This window comes from Hetaerina americana, unplaced genomic scaffold (assembly GCF_022747635.1).
Source record: "Hetaerina americana unplaced genomic scaffold, ioHetAmer1.1.p SCAF_7, whole genome shotgun sequence".
Taxonomy (NCBI): Eukaryota; Metazoa; Arthropoda; class Insecta; order Odonata; family Calopterygidae; genus Hetaerina; species Hetaerina americana.
In genome coordinates, this window is record NW_027287316.1 from 72,455,062 (window position 1) to 72,469,448 (window position 14,387).

The following is a 14,387-nucleotide window of genomic DNA, read 5'->3' on the forward strand; positions in this document are numbered from 1 at the left end:
TAAAAAAAATTATATTTTAACATGTATTAATTTGGTCATTGCTGGAAAGAAACACCATCTATAGACAGTTCTTAGGCCATGGTAATCGCAGTTATCACCGTCTAATACGTAGTTAAAACTGCTTTCGTTTTTATCATGAGCGGCTAAGTTGTGAAAATTACCAATAGACATAGTGCAAACAGTTTAGTTACCGTTGTGAAAATTAAGTTACAATAAAGTTAATTCGAAATTAACAGCCTAGTGAAGGCAGGTGAAGCACACCTATTAGTATTTTTCAATTGTGATCTTACATTTTGTCAGTTAAAGATGAATGCAAATATAAAGGTCGATTGGCTTCAAAACGCAAATAGAGGAGAAACGAAAAACAGCATTGGTCGAAATGTGACGTTCTGATTGGTTGGTTTTTGTTACCACTAAATGTTGGTTGGCAAAATAAGGCGCTGGTTCTTTAAGTCACAACAAACGGAAATTCGGTGTAAATTCGTGATATAAAACATATCGACTGGGTAGAGTTTCCTCCGCAGACCTAGCATTTATTGGGTACACAGCCTCTACAATCGCCATGATTCTAGAGCTTTCATACCATTGTTCCTGGTCTGTTCAAAGTAAGTGCCGTGACTTCCATTTCCTCTTGGCGGGATCACTCTTATGCTATCAGATACTCCCAAATTAATATAATTCCACAGCGCAAGTCTGCTGTGGGTAACTATATAATTCTCATTATTAGAAAGTAGGAAATTCTGATATTTAATCGTACGGTTAACTCGTAAAGCTTATCAATAGTGAATATCAGATGTTATTAATTATGCAACTGACTATAAACTAGCCCAAAATTTAATGATTGACATACATACCTAGAGAAAATTACCCGAAGACGTCCTCAGCAGAGATAAACCATGGGACTATGGTTAAATCTGTAGATATTAACACATTCTGTTGCGTCTAATTTATATTTTTATTTTATAGCGCATGAAGTGCTATGTTGAGAACATACTCTGTGCTGATAGATTGCGGTTCGCTGGAACCTTTACAAGAAACATATAAAATATTTAATGAACATTTCTTGAATTTGTTGGAATTGCTTATTAACTATACATTACTATAAAATATACGCAAACAAAAAACGTGATACTTGTTGAACATCACGTGGTTTCACTAGTGTGCAACAAGAAGTAATCTTGCATTTCGATCGGCTCAGAGTCAACTGAGACATTCGAATATCACAATAAGGTGTAATCAGGGCCTTAGGCCTAAGGGGTAGCCCTTACTTACCGCTCAAAGCTTCTACATTTTTTGTAGCTTATCTGCTAGGGCCAATCACAAAAGTTTGTACTCGCCATTGTGGCATCATTTACGTATACCTAGTGTCACAATTTATAACTCAACGAAGGAAATTCCTATACTATATTCTCCTGCTTCAATGACCACGTTTCCGCGCCGTACATAGCTACGCTCCATATCAAAGTTTTTACGAGTCTTTTCTTAACATCCTTACTCAACGTCCCTCTCATCAACTCCCTCCTCCTTGATAAAGCCTCTTTGCCTAGCGCAATTCTTCTCCTTACGTCCCTACTACTTTGACCGTGTTGGTCCAAAACACTTCCGAGATACGTAAACTCTTCTACCTGCTCTAGTTTTTCCCCTCCTAACTTATTGTTTAGCCTTGCCTTTTTCTTTCTGGAAAACCGCATAACCTTTGTTTTATTAATATTGATTATCATCCCATTTATGTCGCACTGAATTTCCAATTCACTCAGCAATGCTTGCACCCCCTTGGCTGACTGGCAAACTAAATCTTGGTCAGAATGGTGCCAATTAATCAGTATCCAGTTGTTGTCCGTCTTCACCATTCTGTGGGATAGTCTTTGGTACGGGATTCAAATTTAAAAAAGATAAATAAAACCATATCTGTTGTGTTACTCCTAAAGATATGAATCCAGACATCAGTGGAGAAAGATATTTTGATTGCTTTTTGACTCCATGGGATTTCGTGTGACGTCAAAGGTCTCCTATTGTCCTCATAATAGGCTGATTTCTTATTTAGCTACGTATAAGGCTTCCTCGGGTCTATCATTCGCCATTCCACCCACGACATCTCTAGCCCTGACCTTGGGGGTCAAGGTTGAGCGGCTTTACAATTTTCGTGACGAGAAAAAGTTAAAGATGCGAACCGAAGTGTCGATTCCTTTGCTTGTAATTAATAGTTTCCGGTTTTCGGCAAAAAAGAGCTTGTTGAAGTGAAATTTATAAATTTAAAGTCAGGTTTCCTCACCCATGAGAAAATATCATCTTTAAATTTTGAATTCAATGTCGTGGAGACAAGCAAGAAAAATTTTCCTTGAAAAAACTTCGCAAGCGTTACTGTGAATTACGAAAAGAAGACTTTGACTCCGGCCGATATTTGTAGTTCCATTTCTACAGAATTTTATTTTTTTTACAAACCGCGATTTCAAGGATAATACAATATATATATTGTATTATCCTTGTGTTTGTTTTCTGTGTGTTTCAGGGCAGCTAGCAACATCCGATCATGAAATTCTAAATTTCGCCCAAAATGTCACAAAACATATTCAGTTCGGCGACGAAAACACTGTCTTGTGGTTTTTATTCTAAATGTTGAGCACTTTAAAAAACAATCAGTCGCGAAAAATTAACAGTACAGAACAATACATTAATTGTAGGATGAGATACTAGAAGATCTCGAAGTGCCCAGGGTTTCTCTGGGCGTCAATCAAGAAAAATATTGCAATTTAAATTATTCCCATATGGATAAGGAAAGCTGAATACTTCTAAGAAGACATGAAGTGGCATTACTGATTGGCCCTTCACTCACAGGGGAGTGTAAAATTCGGCCTAAATATTTGCAAAAGTTGCCATGCAAATAAGAAAGTATTAAATAAGTATATACTATATCAAACCCCTAAACGACATATTTAGTTTGCGGTTTCAAGCATTTCCTTTGAAATAAGCATATTACTGAATTTAAAACCATATAATAAAGGAAATGATTGCATGCTAATATAATAAACATTCCCGGGTTTTTCATTTATGCGCTTATTTCGATTTGAATCACTGTGAATATATTTAAAACCAGTTAACTCGAAAGACCATGTACAAGAACTTGTATGTAAAATAAATACAAGTAAAAATACGAGTAAATAATATGTTAATGAAAGCTATTGCCAAATTTTCCAGTTCAAATACTTATCACTCCCCGTTGCCAATTTTGGAGAAAACATTTAACCTTCATGCAAGGCACATCAATTTATATTGCTGGGTCAGGTTATTTTCATTATAGAGCTAAATGTTAACAAATACTGGATTTCACTTCCGTATCTAAATATTGGTGTTACATTAGCCGTTTTCCAATCTCTGGGAATCTTGTGATCTACCAACGACTTCTCAAATATAACTTCTAGGCACGGCGCATTTCCAAAGCTAGATCCTTATATACGAGCGGTAATTTGATCGGTCCCGGAGAATTTATTAGGCTTCATATTTTTCAGCAATCTTTCTTTAGGTGAGATTTCACTTTTGGGCATCGGTTGACGGATTTGATAAGCTATGGGAGGCATTCAGTGAGATATTGTTGAAGACGCTTTGAAAGTAGGAATTTAATTAGTTAGCCTTTTCCAAACTGCTGGTTACTCTTTCGCCTTTATCATTTAATTGAATTCTATAGATAAAAAACACTAGATCGGGGTTTCTCGTTAGAATTATTGCCATGCATGGGTGGCAAACGAAGGTACGACTTTCAATTTTCCACCTTCCATAAACAGCCAGCGAAAGGCTTGAATGGTATCATGACGCGGAAAATGTCCCTTATGAGTGATTTTATTTTATAATACTGCCAAGCTTTAACACCTTTCCGCTTCTTTGATGTCTCATCAATTCTCTCGTTTGTAGTCGATCTTCATTTCATATGCTCTCACATTGATGAGCAAGATGTAATATTCAAAATGCAAAATTAGAGCGTAAGCTTGAAAGCAATGCTGCCACAATTGTCGTTCTTTCATCCATACAGGAGACAAAAGATGCCGAAATTGTTTCACGCATTCAAGAAAAAATGAGCACGAATCTTTTGCAAATAATTTCAATTTAAAAACATGGAATGATGAAAGCCCCTCCTCAATGTGATTCAGCAAAATAAAACAGCATCTCAGTTCCAAGTGCCCTATGGCTTGTAATATTCCAATATTCCTAGCTCTTCGTTTCCACGCCTTGAGCTAAGAATATTGACCCTCTTCGGTACGATATGATAGTGCGATACTGCACTCAAAGGTTAGTCATAGCTTCCAATTTTTGCAACCGATAGCTTTCAAAACACACAGGTTAATTTAGTAAATATAATTCCGATAACATATAGTTGATAGGTATCCCATGTTCGAGTTTCGACCTTATCGTATTTCTGGGAAGCTTTAATAAAAAATAATTAATTTTTTCATTGTAACTTCCTTTCAAAAATCTCTGGATGTTACTTATGTAGTTAGAGATGGAGAATATTTAGTGCATAAGAACGGAAAAACTTCGCATCTCTCCTTCTTTTATACTCGTATGCGATATATATATTTATATATAAATATATATATGTGTGTGTGTGGGTGTGTGTGTGTGGGGAGCGGTAGTTCAGGGGTAAAGCGTTGGACTACTGACCGGAGGATCCCGGGTTCGATTCCCGGGCAAGTCTCTGGGCAACTTCAGCTCCACCCAAGCTATGTGATTTTTCGGTACCAGATCTTCCTGGGAGCCATAGCCGGCACAGGGAAAGGAACTGACCCCCTTACCCTGATGTGTGAATTTCACACGCTGTCGGGCTTAGTACTGGGTGAACTCCACCATCACCTACCAAACCGACCTTCGGGTTGATTACTGTGTTTATGGTTTCATCTGAGACCACAAAACCTCTGATTTTTCCGCTTCAAAATAAAGTTAAAATGCACTCATCAAGAGCTTCGCTAGGTTGTAAATATCAGCAGACCAGAACGCTGGTGGCAATGAGATTAAATACGAGCAATACTTTTCCGAACGGATACTTTGAATTGAATGCGATTTTGCTTTTCCCACGCATAATGTTTGCTATTTCCTGGGTTCCACCGTCACGTTAAACTATTATCACACTAAATGATTTGAAACATGGCGTTTTTTTTGTCAAAACGTCGATCCATTAGGAAACTATTGGGATACCGAATTATATTAACCAACTCCGGATATGGTATAATTATGTCAAATCCTACATACAGGTATATAATTATCTGAAAGAATCGCGGATCCTTAAAAGTTTCGAGTAAATGTTGATGGAGGATTAAAAAATAACAATCGAGCCCATTTCGTTGCCGAGGGCGGCGTCAATCTGTTGAAGGTCAAAAACAATTTTTCACCTCTCTCTCCCGACTCCGCTCTGAGAATGCCGGGTTTCCTCGATTTTCTTGACTCCCAAGGTTTCTTTTATCTGAGAGGATAAGCGATTCTCGAGGAAAAGTGACTGCAGCATGTTGCAAGCAATCGCGCTCTCACGTATAATTTATGGATGCAAAAAAATTTTAGAATGCGTCATTAATAATTTACTTGACACTAGTGGGATTTGAACCCAAATCTATCACTTGTCCTGTCGTATCCTTAGGGTGAGTCCCTCCAAACTCGAGAATAATAATTGGATTTTTAAAAGGGTGATGGATACCAGAGTTATAACAATGGAGGAATTACTAGGGCCCCACACTATATCGGCATTTCAGACTATTCAGATATCCAAAATAAGAAAAGTCAGACTCCAAGGGGGGGGGGGATAAAAAAAATCTTTCTCCACTTGACCAGTTCGTGAACACATAGAATGAAATAGTATGAGAATCTGACTAGAATCTGTTATTCCAAATTCAAACATATCACATTCACCTAAGTTGGCATGGTAAAGACTGGTGGTCTAACTTCACATGCTTCCATGGAGACGCTGTCATGTTCTAATGGATTTACCTATGCAGCTATTGACAGTACAGATATCTCTTTGCGTCGATCCGTTTTCAGTAATTCTGTTTGTCCGTTAGACATGTCTGCCTCACAAATTTACTCTTCTGTCTTCACGATCCGCTTTTTTGGGAAAATCGGCATATTTATCGCCTCATTTTTTCCATCATTTATTATATGTTTTCCATAGTTAATCATCAGATCGTTGCGCATGCGTGAAAAGGTTGACAGTGAAGTGCGAAGTTTGGCGTACTGCATTTTTAAGTGAAAATATCTCGACTTATTACTCCCTTTGAAAGTGAATACGAGTCTTCCGTTTTAAATAAACGGATTCACGTGTTTCCTCTTTATTTATTCGCTTTTAATCGCGTTTGTTTGGTACATAGCGTATAATTTTGAACCGCCTGTATTGCGATGGGTAATAGTGGTGTGCCCAACAGGAACTTGGCAGAACATTGTTTGTATGTTAAATACTTTTCTTATGACTAGTATCTACGCTTTAATGTATCACATACGTGCACGCATTACCCTGAAGGCTTCCACAGGTGCGCACGTGAGGTTGCGATGGTAAAGTGTTCCAATGGGAAAGTATTCCCTTTTTGTCGCTATTAAACTTGCACGCTCCTTTAATTCCCATTATCTCAGATCTTGCGTGTGCTATTTTTTAATCAGCTAGTGATTTACATTCTACTTTTTCGAAGAACTGCTTGACGCTTACCCTAATTACAATTTATTCACGTTTCGGAGGGAAATATTATTGCGTGCAAAGATATAATACAGTGGTTGATTTGTACGATGACGCATCCCTTTTGAAAGTGCCTTGACTCTTCAGAATGCGGAACATTCCTCCGAGACTCTCCGTGAGTTGCGGATCTGGAAATGAAAAAACCACATCACACGACCTTGCGGAATGGACAGACTCCTGGGTGCTGGTTGTCATTTACCTTGCGCGCACCCTCCCCGCTGCTGGGTCACCCCTCCGACTAACTCCTTGCGTTAACATTCTCCCCCGTTCCTCGGAGATATCATTTAGAGCTAATACCAATTGCCGCGTACACACTGCTCGGATCGATTGCTTAGTTTCTTCTGCATTGTGTAGTGAGATGCTTGACCTGTTGTGGAATCGGCTCAATGAAAAGAAAGAGGTCGGAACGATAATTACTGGGGATCAACGTGGCAGAGATCGAATGCAATAATCGATTTGACCGTTTTTCAGATAACTGATTCCTTTTAGTATATTTAATCATGATCGATTTTCAATAAAATTACATCGATTTTTCTCTTTCTTCGGATGCAGAGAGCCTTAAGCTGCCTTAAGCTCTATGAGATACTGTTCGGGAGGTGCCGGTTGTAGTTGTGTTGTGATTATGGTTGAAAATTGTAGGGATTACGTGAAATGAGAAGATGAAGAAGTTAGGCGACTAGGCAACCGCTCATATTCACTATTCTCCGTATGCTTGAAAATGGTATTCGACAAGAAATGGTCATAAAAGAATAGAAGAGAACGGTCAAGTTATTAACGTGCCACCCAAAATCAAACGACAAGGAGTTACGGAGTTTATAAAATCGCCAATAGTCGAGTTTGGAGGCCATACTTGACATTTCTATATCACGGGCGTCGACAATATTTTCGAAACTCTTCCGGGTTTTGGAGGTATTTGGACATATTTCTCCAGACAAGCTGTCATGAGATAAACCTCAGCGTTTTGAAACTTAAATCGCATAGGGTTGTGGCACGGGAACCTTTTGCGAGAAGGAGAGCAAGGCCTACTGCTAGGGACAAGGTCTACTAGTTAGGGCAAGGCTTACTAGCGTGGATGGCAGAGGGTTAGTGCAACTATAATGGGATGTGAGCATGCGTTAACGCGTATCTTTTCGTTACTGCAACATTTATTATTATTAATTCGATTGGATGCATCTATAAATGAAGTAACGCGTTGTGGGAGGATTTGAATCATTACCTCCCGAAATACGTAATTGAACGTTTTGTTGGGATCTGCAATAGAATTAGCTAATTAGTTAGATGGTAAAATGCAACATTAAGGCCCAGTTTAACAGTGCTTCGTTAAATCCAATCGTTAGTCAATGAAAACGTTTACTTAACTTGGGGTTAACTGACAAATATAATTTTATTTTCAAATAAAGGATGAATCATTAGTGAATGTGAACCCTGTAACCGTAGCAACACCATCGGACCGTTGTTGAGCAGTTTAACGGTCGGATTTGAACTTAACTAGCATTCATAAAACTGAGTTTTGGCATTAACCGGAAGTCAAAATTAACCTTCAGTTTATCAAGACAAAATCTGGCCTAAATGTTGCATTACACAAAATAGGAATCTAATGTCATAATACGCATAATAACGTAATATTAATGCCTGGATAGCAAATAAATAGTACTATTCCACGTTAAAACTTTTAATACAGTACCCGTTTCAGCCTTACCAGAATTAGGTACTTAAATTGTTATTTACGTTAGAATATTTTCTCCTTCCTGAATCTTAGAAAATCATTTCAGTATGCGAATTTTATGAAATTAATATTATGTGCTTTGAGTTCTCTTGTTTTTTACGATGTTTAAGGTCATTTTTTATCTTCATATTTTTCTAGCAAGAATCGATAAGGTCCCGCATAATACTTTGTAATCAAGTCAAAATTACGTTATACAATTGAAGTGTTCTCTTTTGATGTCTAATCCTTTACTATGCAATACTTTTATTATATTTCCAAATTCACTCAAAGTAAGTCGAACGATTTCTCGGATTCAGCGGAGCAAATGAAGAAATCCTATCATTCCTTTGGATTAATACTCTTATTTCTGCTGTGGCATCATTTGTTACCTTCCCAACTCAATATGTTATTCGTTCAATTTCATCGATTCCCATATTCTCCATTATTCTGTTGATGGTTCTCACTATGAACTCTGTGTTTTAGTGTCCGAAGACGGACCGATTGACCCATATTCTTCGTAGTGAAGTCATTTCGCAAATTTATTTCACGCATATTTTTTTGATTCCTTCCTCGAGCGATCCACCGATTATTTCATGCCTACCAGCTTTTGTTTCCAGTCCTCATCTCATGCGAAGTGATTATAGTAATAAGTACAGGTTGTACGATGAGATATTATTTCCATAAACAGCCATCATTTCATCGCGGATTTGCCGGGCACTGCAACATTTCAAATTAAGGAAGTTAATAACACTGAGAGCCTCTATCTTCTCCATACTGCGGATTTCTCCAATCTATGGCTTCCTAAAACAAAACAAATCAATATCAATAGCTTTATTTTACAACATCATGTACATTAGGTTTAATTAATATGCAAAATTAATTTAATCCAGATATTTTGGTTATTTTTTATCAATAATTACATAAAAACGAAACCCCTACGTAGGTTAGAGAGGAAGAGAAGCGACTAATGTTTACCTTGGGGTAGTAAAGGAGGAGGTAGATATACTACCTCGATCAAAAAGTTCCCGGAATAACCACCGTGTGGCGCTCCCATCGTTCCGATTTGAGTTCTGTTTTTTTTGTTAAATTGGTACATCTGTTGTTGATATTCCCTTTAAATCTTAGTGTCATAACTTGACATTTGCAAAAGTTACGGTCGGTTTTCGGTATGTCCATCAGTGCTTCCTGCGATTTTTCCATTACTTCCTCTCGGCTGCTAAAACGCGTTCCCCGTAATGGTTTTTTAACTCGATTGAACAGAAAGAAGTCACAGGGAGCCAAATCAGGTGAATTCGGTGGCTGTTGGATGGTATTTGTTGCATTTTTCGTCAAAAAATTACGAATAATGATAGCACTGTGCGACGGTGCGTTATCATGGTGCAAAATCCACGAGTTTTCTGCCCACATTTCTGGTCTCTTTCGGCGAATTGCTTCACGCAAACGTCTCATAACGCCCAAATAATACTCTTTGTTTACTGTCTGGCCTTCTGGCAAAAATTCATGATGCACTACACCGTTGTAATCCATGAAAACCGTCAGCATTGCCTTCTTTTTTGACTGAAAACGACGTGGTTTTTTTGGTCTCGGCTCATTTGGTGAACGCCATTCACTTGCCTGATGTCTGGATTGCGTGTCGTACTCATAAACCCACGTCTCGTCTCCAGTAATGATCCTTTTGATGAATGTGGGATCGGATTCAGCCTCGCAAATCATGTCTTTTGCGACGTCAACACGGTCTCTTTTTTGCATGAAATTGAGGTCTTTTGGCACCAACTTTGCTGCTACACGACGGAAACCCAAATCATTAACCACAATGTCTTGGGCGGATCCATAGGCAATGTTCAAGTCCTCCGCTATTTCTCTGATGGTTAATTTGCGGTTATTGACCAACATTTCTTTTACTTTATCAATTTTTTCACCGACTTTCGATGTCGATGGTCTGCCACTGCGTTCATCATCTTCGATTGACTCACGACCACTTCTGAACCGCTCGTGCCACTAGTAAACGACCGTTTTTTTTTAGAGAATCGTTGCCGAAACACTTTTCCAACATTTCCAACGTCCGTGCGCCACTAAATCCGTTTTTTACGCAAAATTTAATACAAGTTCGTTGTTGCAAATTTAAATCCATTTCTGCAATTGTAAAAAATCGCCAACACACACAGAGATAGATGTACTCTTGGCTACGTAACTTTTGCAAATGTCAAGTTATGACACTAAGATTTAAAGGGAATATCAACAACAGATGTACCAATTTAACAAAAAACAGAACTCAAATCGGAACGATGGGAGCGCCACACGGTGGTTATTCCGGGAACTTTTTGTTCAAGGTAGTAATTCGAAGAAAGCAAAATAGTTTGGTGGAGTAGATATTAAGACTTCTGGATGGGATGTTGAAGGCTGTGATCGATGTCGGAATTTTGAGTAAGAGGAGAAAAGGACGGAATAGAACATACATTTAGAACGACATGAAGGCAAGTAGATGACCCATGAATAACTGAAGAAGGAAATAATCTTAGGAGAAAATTTTCAGGCCGGAGCAAGTCCATGCATGTGTAATATGTAACGATTGCCAGAGCTAGTCCCAAGCCCACCTTTAATAGGGATGTTACCTAGGATGATGGGTGGGTTAAGCAACCAGAGGTACGCGTGCTAGAATAATAGGGAGTGATAGTAGATAAAAATAAAACTCGGCTGCTCATAGTAAGAAGAGAATAACTAGACGCGAGTGGAGGGAGCATTTAGATGGATTAAAAAAAATTATTCACGATTTAGATGAAGATCAAAGATTCAGTTTGTCTTATTCTTTATTTTATACTCCTTCAGTAGGGTTGTCCTAAAAATGGCTTCCCCGAAATGTAGGTGTTTTATCGGACCAATGAACCATTCGGTGACTATCCGGACGAAAACCCTTGTGATATATTTTCTAATTTTTTTGAGCAATTGTCAGAGGTCGTTGCATTTACTAAAAATGTGTAACGATAACTGTGCAGGGTATTCTAATCAGTCCGGAGCGCTTCACTCGATTTTTCTTCATGATTTTTAATAAATCGTCAGAAAATGATTACAATCACAATGCTTTCTTGATTTTTAGCCGCAAAAGTTTTATTGTCAACTTTATACAAACATATTTTAGGCTTAATATTTAGTTTTTTATTTTTTAAATTTAAAACCAATTGTTAAGACAATATCGTTTGATATCGAGTTTCATTCACTTTGTTCTCTCAAATTTTTCCTTAGATAATGTAGTATGGAATATTCCGTTAACTGAGAGTAGCTATTTAAATAAATGGCAGTTATTCAACTTTAATTTCGATTTTCGTAAAACATCCGAAATCATATATCTCTATGACAACCTGAACTTCCGCTCCGTTCCTCATTACAAACTTAGAAGTCTAACATCAGCTGTGGTCCATGGTGGAGGATCCATTTAGCATAAAATATGGATATGTATGCATAGTATATTTCAGCATATGTAGGAATACCTAATTCAACAAAACAGTAAACCTTTCTTTTGCGAATTCATTTGATAAGTTGGTGATAAATCTGCGCAGCGTCTGATCCTCAGTGAGGTGGTGGCACAGTCCCGTCCCCCGTGTAGCGGCCATTTGAGTGACGTTATTACCTTAAAGCACTATTGAGTAAGCCAACAGAAAACCACTTCCAATAATTATCCCATGGTTAAATGATGAACATAGATCTGCTGTCGTCATCTCACGAAATCCTAGCGAGAATAATTCCGCAACAGCAGCACAGAAGGGGACATAACCAGTTAGAATAGGGACTAGGAATGTTAGGATGATATTGAAGACAGGTAAATTATAAATCGGGAGATAGAGAGAGGTTACACGGATATTTTAAGGCTGTACAAGGTGAGATGGCGGAATAGCGGGAATAACATCGTGATTAATTCGCACAGTTCCCCGGGAGCAGATGTGAACTCAGACCAAAATTTAGTAAAAATGAAGTGAAGCGTCCGATTTGAAAAAATAAAACAGGGAAGAAACTTAATAGAATTTCGAAGAATTCACTGGATTGACAATGAAGCAATATTAGCTGGCTGTATAAAAAATTATGAGGGCGGACAGGGGGCTGGATACTAGAGAAGAAAAATGGGAACATGAAAAATGGAGATCGAAATCCGCAAAATAAACGATAGGAACAGTGCGCAAAGAGGAAAATGCCAAGAAAACCATGGATTATGGACGATGTCATTAAAAAGATAGACGGAACAAACGAATGAAATCGAAGAATGTAAATACAGAGGTAGGTAGGAGGGTAGGTTTTACAGGAAGGTGGAAGCACCGTCATAAACTGTCAATAGGAGTTCATAAACTAGAGCAAATGGAACAGTTCACCTATCTCGGTAATTTTTTGGACCAAAATGATCTAAGTATTGGGACATTAGAAGAGGGAATGCGTTAGCCAAAGAAGCTTTCAAAAGGAGGAGGGAATTAATGATAGGGACGTTGAGTTAGGAAATGTCTCGTCAAAACTTTGATATGGAACGAGGTATTGTACGGCGCGGAAACCTCGTCGTTGAAGCAAGAGAATAGAAATATATCAGAGACTTTTCAAATGAGGGTGTGGAGGGCGACGAAAAAGTTGAAATGGGCAGAAAGGAAAACGAATGAGGAAATGCCAGGAATGGTGGAGGAGGAGAGAGAATAGTTGGGAGAAATCCAAAGGGGGCAGGAAAGGTGGATACAAATGTATACAGAGGGAACACCGTTAGACAAACGAGGAAGGAGTGAATAGGAATAAGTATGTTGGACGGAATGAAGAGAGGAAGGACGTATGTGGAATTGTAGAGAGGCTTAATTGTAATGTTGGATGTCAGGTTGTGTTTTCTTAGGAGAAGCAAGGAAATGTATCGTTGTTCCGAAGTGTAGGCCGTATCCATCCAAAACCTACCTTAAACGGTATAATACCAATGATGATAACTATTAAAGTTTTAATGCCCCTTAACTGTGGAGGGGTTGACACTGCTCCGTCCGCCTCCAAGTCTACCCCTCGTGTGTTCAGAACAAACACCGAGGTCACCTGACTTGCGTAGGATGGGTGGGGCCGTTTTACATTTCTCCCGGGCAGGCTGAATCTGTAGGAGAGAGCCTTGGAAACGGCGGAAGTATGAGTCGGTATTTGCTGATTGCTTCGATTGTTCGCAATCATGGACCTTTCAAAATGAATTTGTTGATGGCTCCTTTCCTTTCTCGTTACACTTTGGTGTTCATTGGCTTGTCTGCATAAGAACACTATTTATGAGTACACTTTAAAAAATTATTTATGCAAGTAAAAGTACTTGTACTGTCTACGTAGTTCTATATATTAAACTCCTAGAAGCGCTATCAATAAATACATTAAAACACACGAGTAACACCAAATGTATGACTAGTTGACTTCTTGAAGATTTTTTATTAGCAGTGGTAGGTTTAGGGGAGGTGACCGACAGCTGAGGTCATTTGAGCCATTAGGGAATGATGGGAAAGGAGGAAGGATGGAGAGAAACCCGGCGTTAGCATTAGCCTACTCTTAACGAAAGGCGCCAAGGGGTCTGCAGTGTACGGATGGCGTACTCACTTCAAGTACTCTCCACCAAGAACCTTAAGTAGGGATACCACCGAAAAAATCTGCCGTCTCCCAAAGCCGAACCTGGGCCCTCTGGGTGGGAAGGCAGTACGCTAGCCACTGCACCATCCCGATCCCTAGCTCTTTTATTTATGAATACATATTTTAGTGATGTGGTAGTCCAGTGGTCAGAGCGTTGAACTAATGATCGGAGGACTCGGGTTCTATTCTTGGGGAGCCTCTGGATACCCTCAGCTTTACCGAAGCTGCGTGATTTTTCGGGTACCAGATATTTGTGGGAAAGCAACCACAGGCGGGTCAGGGAAGGTAACTGCCCCCTAACCTGCCAATGTTTGTATTTCACACGCCGTCGGCCTAGGTATTGTGCGAGCTCTATTCTCAGCTATCAGA